This window comes from Neodiprion pinetum, chromosome 6 (assembly GCF_021155775.2).
Source record: "Neodiprion pinetum isolate iyNeoPine1 chromosome 6, iyNeoPine1.2, whole genome shotgun sequence".
Taxonomy (NCBI): domain Eukaryota; kingdom Metazoa; phylum Arthropoda; class Insecta; order Hymenoptera; family Diprionidae; genus Neodiprion; species Neodiprion pinetum.
Genome location: NC_060237.1, coordinates 24,947,431 through 24,958,295, shown reverse-complemented (window position 1 = coordinate 24,958,295; position 10,865 = coordinate 24,947,431).

Below are 10,865 nucleotides of genomic sequence, written 5' to 3'. Positions count from 1 at the left end.
GTTAATTTCTTCGTTGACGCGTAGTCACTTTATTTCTTGGTCTAATAATCGGAAAATCCTTCTCCGTCCGCCCGATTCTATAAAATCTTAACGCCATCTTTATTTCGCGAATAAACGTCGTGCGATGTTTCTTCCGAGGTTTCTTCAATGCGCCAAGGACGAAAAAATCAAAAGTGTTAAAACTTAAAAACGATACGTGAAAATCAAACGCAAACCTGCGCCCATTGTTCGCGAGACGACAAACAAATGCTGACACAGTGCAAGTGTAAACTGGATACAAAATGACGACAACCTCGTTCAGTCAGCCCCTTGTCAACCATCCGTCTCCGCGGTCCACCCACGTGGACAATGCTACCGGTAATTACCTAAAAGCTACCGCAACAAGGCTGCCTCCCCGTGTCGTCTTTTGGCATCCTTGACCTAGTCACAAAGGTACTCGAAAGCCTTCGCGCTATTGGAGGGTTATAATTACGATAGCGGTGATTTCTTTTCAGCTTTTCTCCGAAATAAAAATGGGGCGATTTGAACGTGTTAATTTCCGTTTGTCGTAATACGCTTTAGCTGTTCTTATTTACGAGGGAAACGGTGCTCGGCTTATTCTAGTCGTTCGATCGCGTCGAAAAATTTGTTTGCATCGGCACTCCGACATCAAGGCGTGACTCAGAGAAATTTTTTTCGTTTAATTCGGATAAATGTTTGTTCTTTGATCCCGTTCCTTTTCCCGGTCCGCCATGTTTATATTGGAAAAAAGCAGCGTGCGAACGCAGGCGAGCTATTACACAATAGCATCGCGTCGGGTTTGCGCAGCCTTGCGAATCGGACAATGAAATCCAGTGTTCCTGTTGGGAAAAGCTAATATTTACCAGGAATACCGACGTTGATCGCCGGCGTCGATTGTGGTTCATTCATCCTTGACGGAAAGTCAATATTCCTCCGCGGTGCAGCCGTTTGATTACGAAAATCAAGATGTCTCTCTGATCTATAAGAGATATAAGCGAAATGGATGCACAATGAACGCCCTGCGCAACACCAAACTCCGCCTACGTACGTGTAACGCGTGTATACGCTAGTTCCCGTTTCCGTTTTTCCACATTTTCTCTTTTCTTCTCGTCGGTAGTTTCTACCGCAGGTAGCGAGGCATCGCTGTGCGGTAGATTAGCCTCCTCGTCGTCAGTTTTGTTTCCGCTGGCGATATCAAGCATGTTTCCACACACCGACTTGCAACTTCAAACGGATTGTTACCTACACCGGCAGCTGTATCTCACCTCGTGGTCTCACCAAATGTCAAAGAGAATTGAGACGTCATTATTACGCAAGTCGTTTGCAACTTTGCAGTCGTCGTCGAGTCGAGGATGCCATTAAAACGTTCAAGTTTTAATACGGCGTGCCGACGTGCGACATTTACTGGGTAATCATGCTAGCCACAATTCCGGCATTTGGTATTAACTATTTATCATTGATGTTTGAGGCGTATAAGATCATTTTCACCCTTCGGCGTTCTTGCGCTAAGATCGAGGACACGTACACTTATGGATCAGGCAAATTTTCTCTTCGATTCAATCGCTATTCCGTTCAATCAAATTTCCGATTATGAATGAATAGAAACGAGTTTAATTCATTTTCTTGATCTCTGGCGTTAAAATATCATTTCTACGTGCACGTACAAACGGCAGAGTAAGAACCGTGGGAATCGCAGTAGCTATAAATAGTCAAGGTAAAGTTGATGCGACTAGGAAACGTTGAACTATCGTATATCAATGCGCACAGTATAGAGCCGAGCGTACGAGACTGTAGCTGTGATATCGTAATCGAATTGAAATCAGGTCATAAATAATATAATTGCTTTACCTCGCGCGGCTTACGAGATCTCTCGGACGATCTTCACGGACCAATCCACTCGGAGACCTTGCACGTCGTGCAAACGGATCCTTTACCGGATTAGCATACGGGTGAGAGAGCTGGACGGATATTCATTCATAAAACGCAAAGCGAATCAGGTTTGATTGCGGTGAAACCTGGACGCCCTCGTCAATTTCTGCATATCATTATATCACGATACGTACTATACGTTGCAGTTACTTGACCGTCTGAAAAACCTGAAAGAATTTTTAGGCACGAGAAAATTATCCGGATGTCGCTCGATCGCAAAGATCGACAAACATAATTGAAGAAGAATGAAATAAAATACAGTTGTATTTTCGATATTTAGTCTCGAAACACCGTTTTAAAATTCCGAATTTCCATTCTCGTGCAGAATTGATTCTACTTGCAAAACTGCAGAGCGAACAAGTCGAGCCAACCTGTGCAAGTAAAAAATTCCGGGAGTATCCATAAGCGCATGTTTGGTTGTGGAAACCGTATGACGGAGCATAGGTTGACGACGTCCTAGTCCAGTAGAGTTTTTTTGACGTATAGAAAAATGTCCCCCCGACGCGTAAACAACCGCGACGTACCCCGAAAATAGTAGCACGGTCCAAGCGACGTGCGGGGGAAGGCTAGAGCTAGATATCTGGCTGGTTGTGCCATTTGACAACGCCCACGCGTTCTTCTGCTCGACAGAGAGTTGGATATTGTACCGGCGGCGCCTGCCTCTCGCTTGCCTTCTTCGCCGGCTAAGCTGATGGGAACGAATTATTATTGGCCGGGTTTAAAACCTTCGGAAACGCGTGTTGCGTGCCGTTGCCAAACCGCGACGAATACACGCCATGCGCCCCAGATCCATTCGACGTCCGGAGTGCATTCTCCGCTGTCCCCGTGTATCGGAATCGAGAGATGAAGTCGGCTTGCGATGCACCCCTAATGGATCGGTAAAAAATACGGAGCTCCGTCGGATCGGCCTGAACCGTATTGCGACGATCTACTTTGGTTCGCCACCCACGTAGTAAAAGGGCGATTCCGATGAGTTGTAGAAAAATCTGATCAGATGTACGTCACCGATCATTTTTCACAGTCTGAATTAACGATAAGCCCTTGTTTTTTTTATCCTTGTCTCGTATTCTTTCGCTATTATATAGATAACGAAAGGAAGACGGGGGATGGGCGTTGTAATTTAACACCGTCAAGAAACGAGATAAATCGGTTTGTCCAGAGTCAACGATTCCGATAAATGCGACCCGTCGAAAGCGTTTCAGTTCCATCCAGGTTTTCACATTCAATTTATATCGGTAGGTATACCGTAGCGTAGGTATATCCGTATTTCTGTACACGTGTACATATATATATATATACGCATGCGACAAATACAAAGACTAGCTTCTACATGCTTTCAAGTTTGTAGAATGCAGCCGCGTGTTCTTTTAAAAAAATGTACAATCGTCTTTTTAACGGTGGCTTTACATGTGGCATGCCTGTATGTGTGAATGCATACGTATGTTACACATGTGTACAATGTGTGCATGCTTCTTTGTAAACACACATACGTACAAGAGGAGCGGTTAACACGGACCTCGGAAAAATTTTCGCCCCTTAACTGACAGCCGTCACACCCCCGCACTTGACACTTGACATTTGACGGTTTGTTGCTGCCTTCCTGACTGGCACGAGCAAAACCGATTCGAAAATAATTTAACATCCGCTTTACTACCGTCGGGTGTAAGGCGGCCCGGGTCACCGGGAGGGGCAACCTTTGACGACGATGAAAGATTTGTTGCGTTCGCCGCTGGATATTCACCGACTCTCGTCGTCTTCCTCCAACCACCTTTTTTCTCTCCTCCTCCACTTCCTATAACACGATCGGAATTTCACGCGTTTATTTTATTTTCACGTATGACGGATTGATTCGTGTTAATTTTAGTTTTATTTATTTTTTCTGCGTCTCATATATTGTTTCTGAAAGGAGGCGTACGTACAGGTGCTCGAGTTCACGCTTGAAATCTGTCCAAAAAATTTGTCAAAATTTGTTTCACATCGTCGTATATCGTCGTCTTTGTAATGCAACGCGAAATAAAAGTGAAGTGTATGTACAAAAAAAATACAAATAAATTGAAAATAGTGAAAAATGTATCTTCTCTTCGGCTGGATTCAAACTCGACGTTACAATACTCGGCGTTATAAGATCCGAAAATGCACGCACGACGGTTTGAGAATAATAATGAGGCAGTGAAATAGCGAGGGAGGACGAACAAGGAATGAGAGATTTCAAACGATAGAAAAGAATAATAACAACGCGAAGAGTGGACGACGGCCCCATCATCGTGGGCCCACGCCACGCGTGTTTTCACCTTTTCTCCCGAGGTCCGGTTCTTTCGAATGTACGTATATCACGATCATGATTATGATACAGACTCGCGAGTTTTCTACCACGTTATAAAATGAGACGATGCGATTCCTCTGTCTAAAAATGAAACTATTTTCTATTTGAAGGGAAGAAGAGAAGCCGAATAAAAATCAAGTCAACTTTGTGCACAGCTGATTGATTTTTTACAAGCTGCGGCTACCGCGCTGTACGTACATATAATTAGAAAAATTTGATCACACAAATGACTTACCGATTAAATGAATTGAATCAAGGGTCGAAAATCGTCGAATACATGATCAAGATAGATCGAGCGAGAAACCCGATAATTATGCAATTCTGCATGACATAGGTACAGCGTCAAGAGGCAAAACCTCGACTGTAACATCCTTGAAAGATGAAAGAAATCTCGTTAGATTCACGCATGCGAATTGGCAACTGTATTATTTGCACACTTGGTTACCCACGGGTGGCGCCTGAAAATTTTGCATTAGTTATTTCGCACGCGAATGCAGAAGGGGAAAGGGGATGGGGAGGATTCTTCTTCTTATTATACAAATTGGCACGGTCTTATAAGCTTGACATTTGGGCGTGACGCTAGCTTTTAAAACTTTGCGTCCTTAAGAACACAATCGTCGAGTCCATCATCGCTGTTTTGGCAGACACGGCGCGAAGAGGGAGAAACTTGGTAGAGAATAAAAATAAAAGTCGTCGAGAAAATTGAGGAACAACACGTAAATCGAGAGTGACGGTTTTTTTTCTTTCTACACTGAAAATCTCTTCGAAACCGATTGTACGGGAAAGAAAGGCCGTCTTAACAACGCGATGAACGCTTTGAAGCGCTGCAGCGCTTTGCGGTCGAATCGCGTGTCGTTTTATTTGCGAGATTGCGGGGCGAGAGTCGTTACAGGGCAACTGGACCGGCATCAGCCTCTGAATCGGAGTGGTGCGACTTGCGAGGAATTTAACGTGAGGTTACTAGGTGCGACACTCGGGAAAGTGACGAAATGTCTTTTATCTAATCCTACGTTCCCGCCTCGGCTCGACGGCAGCAAAGACGAAGAGGAAGACGACGACAAGGGGGATCGGCACGTCAGTTAAAACGAAAGAAACGAGAATACCGCCTTTTTGTTTTCACGCCCGTCGACGGTCCGGTCAGCCTTGTTATTCGGCATGTTATTCGTGGCTAAAGAGCTGAGCCTTGAAAATGATTTCGTCCAATAACAAAAGGGAGTCTGATAAATACCCGAGTAGTCGGGTCTGCGGACGGAGAAACGGGAAACGAAAAATGAAGGAAAAGTTTGCTCCGACGATCGTCGTTTCACCGAAATAAACACACCGGCAACGTTCGCTTTGTGATTATTCCTGAAAACAACGATGATGTATCAGCGGTGAGCGGAGTAAAGCGAAATATATGATACAAAGAATAAGTAAATAAGTAAATAAACAAATTAGAAAAATGCATAACTAGGTGAGGGCAATTTGGAGAGTTCGGGCAACGTTGCGCGATACTTCCGGTCGAATAACCGCTTGCATCCCGCCATGCGAAACGCGGTGTGCTCCCGGTATCGCAAGTCGGCGTTGTCGGGTGTTGTTACAGCCTGGGTATATTCTCTCGGGCATCTCGTATAAAATGAACGAGGAGAAGAGCGGCGTTGCACGAGAGTTTGGTGGTTTAACGGGGACGCTAAATCAAAACGGGTAAAAAGCTGCCAAGATGACAGTAATACCTCAACAACGGCGTTGCCCGCCGCCAGGAAACCTCCTCGAGGTTTCAGGTACATTAATAATAATGTACGCGGTTTGAGCGCCTGTAAACAGTGCCAAATATTCGTCCCACCTTGCCAAAATCGATATAAACAATATCGCCGCCCTGCCGAAGTTGTCACGGTAGCATAAAATATGCCTAAGAAACGCACCGCTCCACAGCTTTAGCATCCCTTGCCGCATTCTTTTCGCGCCTCTGAATAATCCCGCAATATTTGAACCTGCGTTGTGTCCAGTGCGGGGAATTCGCTGCAGTTCACCGGGCGAATAAAATTAGGGCAAGGCCCTCGAGGCTCGCGGTAAAGCCGAACAATTTGTACGTACCTACTGCCAAACAAAGCCTCTCTCCCGCGTGTTTTCGCAGGTATTTTGCGGTTCGACACGTTGTACCTTCGCACTTTTATGTTGTAGGTACCTAACCTAACCAGCCTGGCTGGATCTGGGATGTAAACGCGTACCGGGGCCGTAACTCCCGAGCGATGAATTTGCCTCGAGGTAAAATGACCGCTTCCGGTTTACGCCCTTGCTTGAAAGGCGAACGAGAGTCTCGGTGTAGATCGTATCGTCGACGTATGAGATAAGAAAAAAAAAAAAATACGAGGAAAAACGAATAAACGAAAGAAATTGCAGCCGCGAACCGTTACTCGCGCGTGGGCGATAAATTCATGAATAAATCGGTTCGTATCTTGGCCCAAAATTTGGTCAAGCAAGGTTGACGATGTCGTAAGTGTCTTATGCCGATTTAATAACCGAGGATTCATTTGTCATCATTTTACGATTCCATATACAGCGAGGTTTCGGGCTTTCGGTAGATTTTTTTTCATTTGAAAATCTATTGCCGGAAATCATTCTTTCTGTTTGGATAAAGGAACGTTTTAATTTTCAGAGAACACCGCACCGCATCGATGTAACGTATGACGTCACGAAGCGTGCAATGGAGCGTAAAATTATGAATGAGCATTGTCATGGCGTTTCTTTTGAATCATTACTTGTTACCAAATATGCTCGAGCGTGTAAGATTGAAAACGGTTTTTAAAAATTGACTGGCTCTTCCTCGGCTTTCTCTCAATTTTTTAAATTATTTTCCCTTTGGATTCGTTGTAGAATTTAATTGGGGAATTAAATCGCCCGACGAAGCCAGAATACATTTCCAAATTCTCATCTGGCTCTCGGTGTACATATTTCCATTTCCTGTCATTTTTTACACAAGTTGTCTATACCTACGATGCTTATTTCTCTCAATCTGGAAAATAAATCGTAAATCAAAGTCGGTGATAACAGAAACACGTTTTACGATCAGAGCTAAGAAACTAACCGCACGTAAACTCTTAATTCGAGCTACATTTACAGCAGCATACGTAAAGCCTCGGGTGAGGACTCTGATGTTAATGCGGGTATTAATTTGATTAACCTGTGCGTTCGGCATGCAATTAAAGCTCGGATATAAATTCGGTCATTCGAATTGGGAGGAAAGTTGAGCGGAAACCGTGACGAGGCTTTTTAGACTTCCAGGAGTTTTTTTTTGGGCTGATCGACTTTATAAGGCCTGCAATTACCTCGACACATCGCGAGGACGGAATAAATTACATCTCGCAACGAATTTCGATCGTCGGTGCTGCGGCGTTTCCAGTATTTCGTCCAACAACGTGTGTGGTCCGAGGTTTGAAGGAGAAGGAGAGTAAGCACGTGTCGCAGACGCGTTCCCGCGTTTTTGCAACGTTCGCCGAATTTAATCGTTTCTTCGTTTTTCCCCGTTTTTATCCAAGATTCCAAAATTTTACTGACCGTGCTTACAAACGAGCGCGCGTCCGAAAGGTTTACAGAATGCGGTGAAAACGTGTCGGAAAGATCTTACAGCGGATAGAATAAAATTAAAGAACTAAATAAGTGAAAACAAAACAACAACAAAAAAAATAAGAAAAAAACAGTTGGAAAGAAAAAAAAAATAAAAAAAAAAAAAAAACTTCACGTAATTACCGCGGTCGAGCGAATCTTTTCTCTTCCCCGGCTTTACAGAAGATCGAAAAAACGCGAAACAAACCGCGATTCCTTTTTGTCGTATCGATCCGACCGAATATCGATCGATCTCGCGTATACCTGTGTATACAGGCTACGGTTGTAAGAACGCGAAACTCTCTTCAAACGTCGACGTTTCCAAGGATTCACAATCCCTGCGATTGTCCTCGTGATTGAATAAATATACATAAATTTATATTATTATACACAGGTTACAAGCGGCACGCCTCGAGTAGCTGCACACACTGGTGACGTTTCAAGATTACGTCTACGCGTTATAAATGATATGTAATTCAATGTACGTTACTACATATTATACTCTTACGATCGATGAAGTGAATTATACGTAGTAGGGATTTTTATTTTTATTTCTGGGCCACGAAATTCGTTGTTTTATTTAAACGAATGCGCGTGAAATTGGAATTATTCTAACAATTCGAGGAGTAACATTCAACTCTTATTATTCATACATAAACATAAACACTTTGACGCGTTACGTAACCTACCGCACGACGAATAATATTATTATTTTTTTTTCCCTCTTGATGACGTCACCATGCTGATTTCGCGATTCGAGATAAGAGTCAAACAAAATATGACACAAATACCTGTTACCATCACCGCGGTTGCGTAACCGCGATATAAATCGGATTTCGATACACTTTGAGATAATGGGATCAGATCCAAATCATGGCCGTAAGTCCGGCAGGCAGCGTATAGCTTTCGCGTCAAGCAATAAGCAGCATAAATCCAAAGAGCTATCGGCGTATTGAAATTTTTCACGAGGTTGTTTGGTATCGAAGAGAACGATTAGCTGTTGCAAATTGCAAGTAAATAACAATAACAATAACAAAAATAACAACAATAATAATAATAATAATGAGTTGTATGCATGTACGTATGTTTCTTTTCTGCCCGATGATACAGCCGACGCCCACGCGATAGCTTAGCTAAAGCCGATGAATCACGCGTCAATTTTGAAAAAGAAATACACTTAAAATAAAATAACAGGCAGATTTGCGATCCACGATCACCGGCGGGGATGGCGATAAGGTGGTACAGAAGAAAAAAAGAAAAAGTGAAATAAAAGAACGACAAATACGCGATTGAGGAATGAATGAGGGAATCGAAGCGGACTAGGGGAGACGATATGAAATAAAATCGCCTACATGAAAATCGTAATTTACGGAGGAATTTTTTTCCTCTTTCTTGTACCTGTATGTACCTACCACACATATATAAGGATGGGTATAATGTACGACACATCATGGATATGGTACACGCAGAAACTTTGACTGCGTATATATATATACCTACACATATATCAAGAATATTCAACAAATGTCGCGAAATATTCACATAGTTGTACCCCGCAAAGACAAAGGCATTTTCCATAAATCTTTGGCTATTTTGGCACAAGTCGTATCGCGGTAACGCGGCCTCGCATTATATTACACGAACGACCGTTTTCTGGCGAAAATGTCATTTGTTTCCTAGCAATGCGGCGGTATTTTCATTCGTTGACAAGTCTCATTTATACACGGTGAATCGTTCCATCAAGATAAAAAATAGAAATATTTTTTTTTTTTTTTTCTAACAGAAAAAAAATATTGAAACAGTTATTTAGAAAAATGGAAAGAAAAATTCGGGGAAAGAAGAGAGTAAAAAAAAGTGAGAAAACAGTTTGTCAATGTCTGTCCGGATACCCGCACCTGATGTTTTTCGCCAGCGGAAATACACGCTAAATCATCGCTTCACAAGGGGATGGCCCAATCGCCCACAGTTCTAATTGTGAGAGTCATAGTAGCAATGACATAGCGCTTTGGTGCATAGTTATAAGTGGCACGGTTTAGTGGCCTATAGTTCCATGGAACACATAAATAAACGATGTACACAGACTGGAACAGCCCAAATTTTACGTTTTACAAATTCCGCAGAAAATTTCGTACTGAAAATTGCACGTTCCGAAAAAACCTGCGTTATTGATACAGTGAAACGCCTTTTTTCTTGCATCAGACAATGTGAAAGGGTGTCCAGTAAATTAATCCGCAATGCTTAATCGATCTCTGTCTCTGTGCTTTTCACAGGAAGCAAGAGACACCTCCAGCTTTAACTCCCGTAGCAGTGTGTCGCCTATTTTAGGAAGAGGATCGGTGCGCCCAATCCTACGATTCCAAGCTTTTTCACATCATAGCAGAATCGAGACTGCGATGCTTCGATTTCAACGCAGGGAATTTTTATCGTGGATGCGATCGGTATGTTTTTATTTTTCTCTTTTTGTGCAAGCGCGAATAAATTTTTTATGATCTTTGTTCGTTTGAATTTCTGCACCCTTAAAATTGGCACTGAACCGAAACTCTAGGACTTCAAGTAATACGGATTAGTCTATAAGTTTTCAACATAGATATGATGAAAAAACTTGTCACGATACCGCAAACCTTATGTCACTAATTTTTCAGCCTGTTTTCGAATGATCGTTTCAGCGAATTGGACAAAATTGTTGCCTGAAATGTTGCAGAAAATCTTCTCGATTTAGTTTTTTTCAACTCTACCAACATTTTGCAGCTGCATCTCTTTCGATTCTTTTTCTAATATTGTATTGCATTCCTTTGGACGAATTAGATACAAGGCATTTTTCAGACCTTTATTCTATACGGTTTTTGGAATATAAAATTTTCTACTTCGATGATTTCCGATGCAAAACATATTTTCAACCGACTGTAACTTCCGAAAGCCAAACTTGATCATCAAAGTCAAAAATTGGAATTGTTCTCATTGAAAGGCATTGTTTAAATAAACAACTCGAAAGTGTGCAGCATACTTAGAACAATGAAATTGTGCTCCCAAA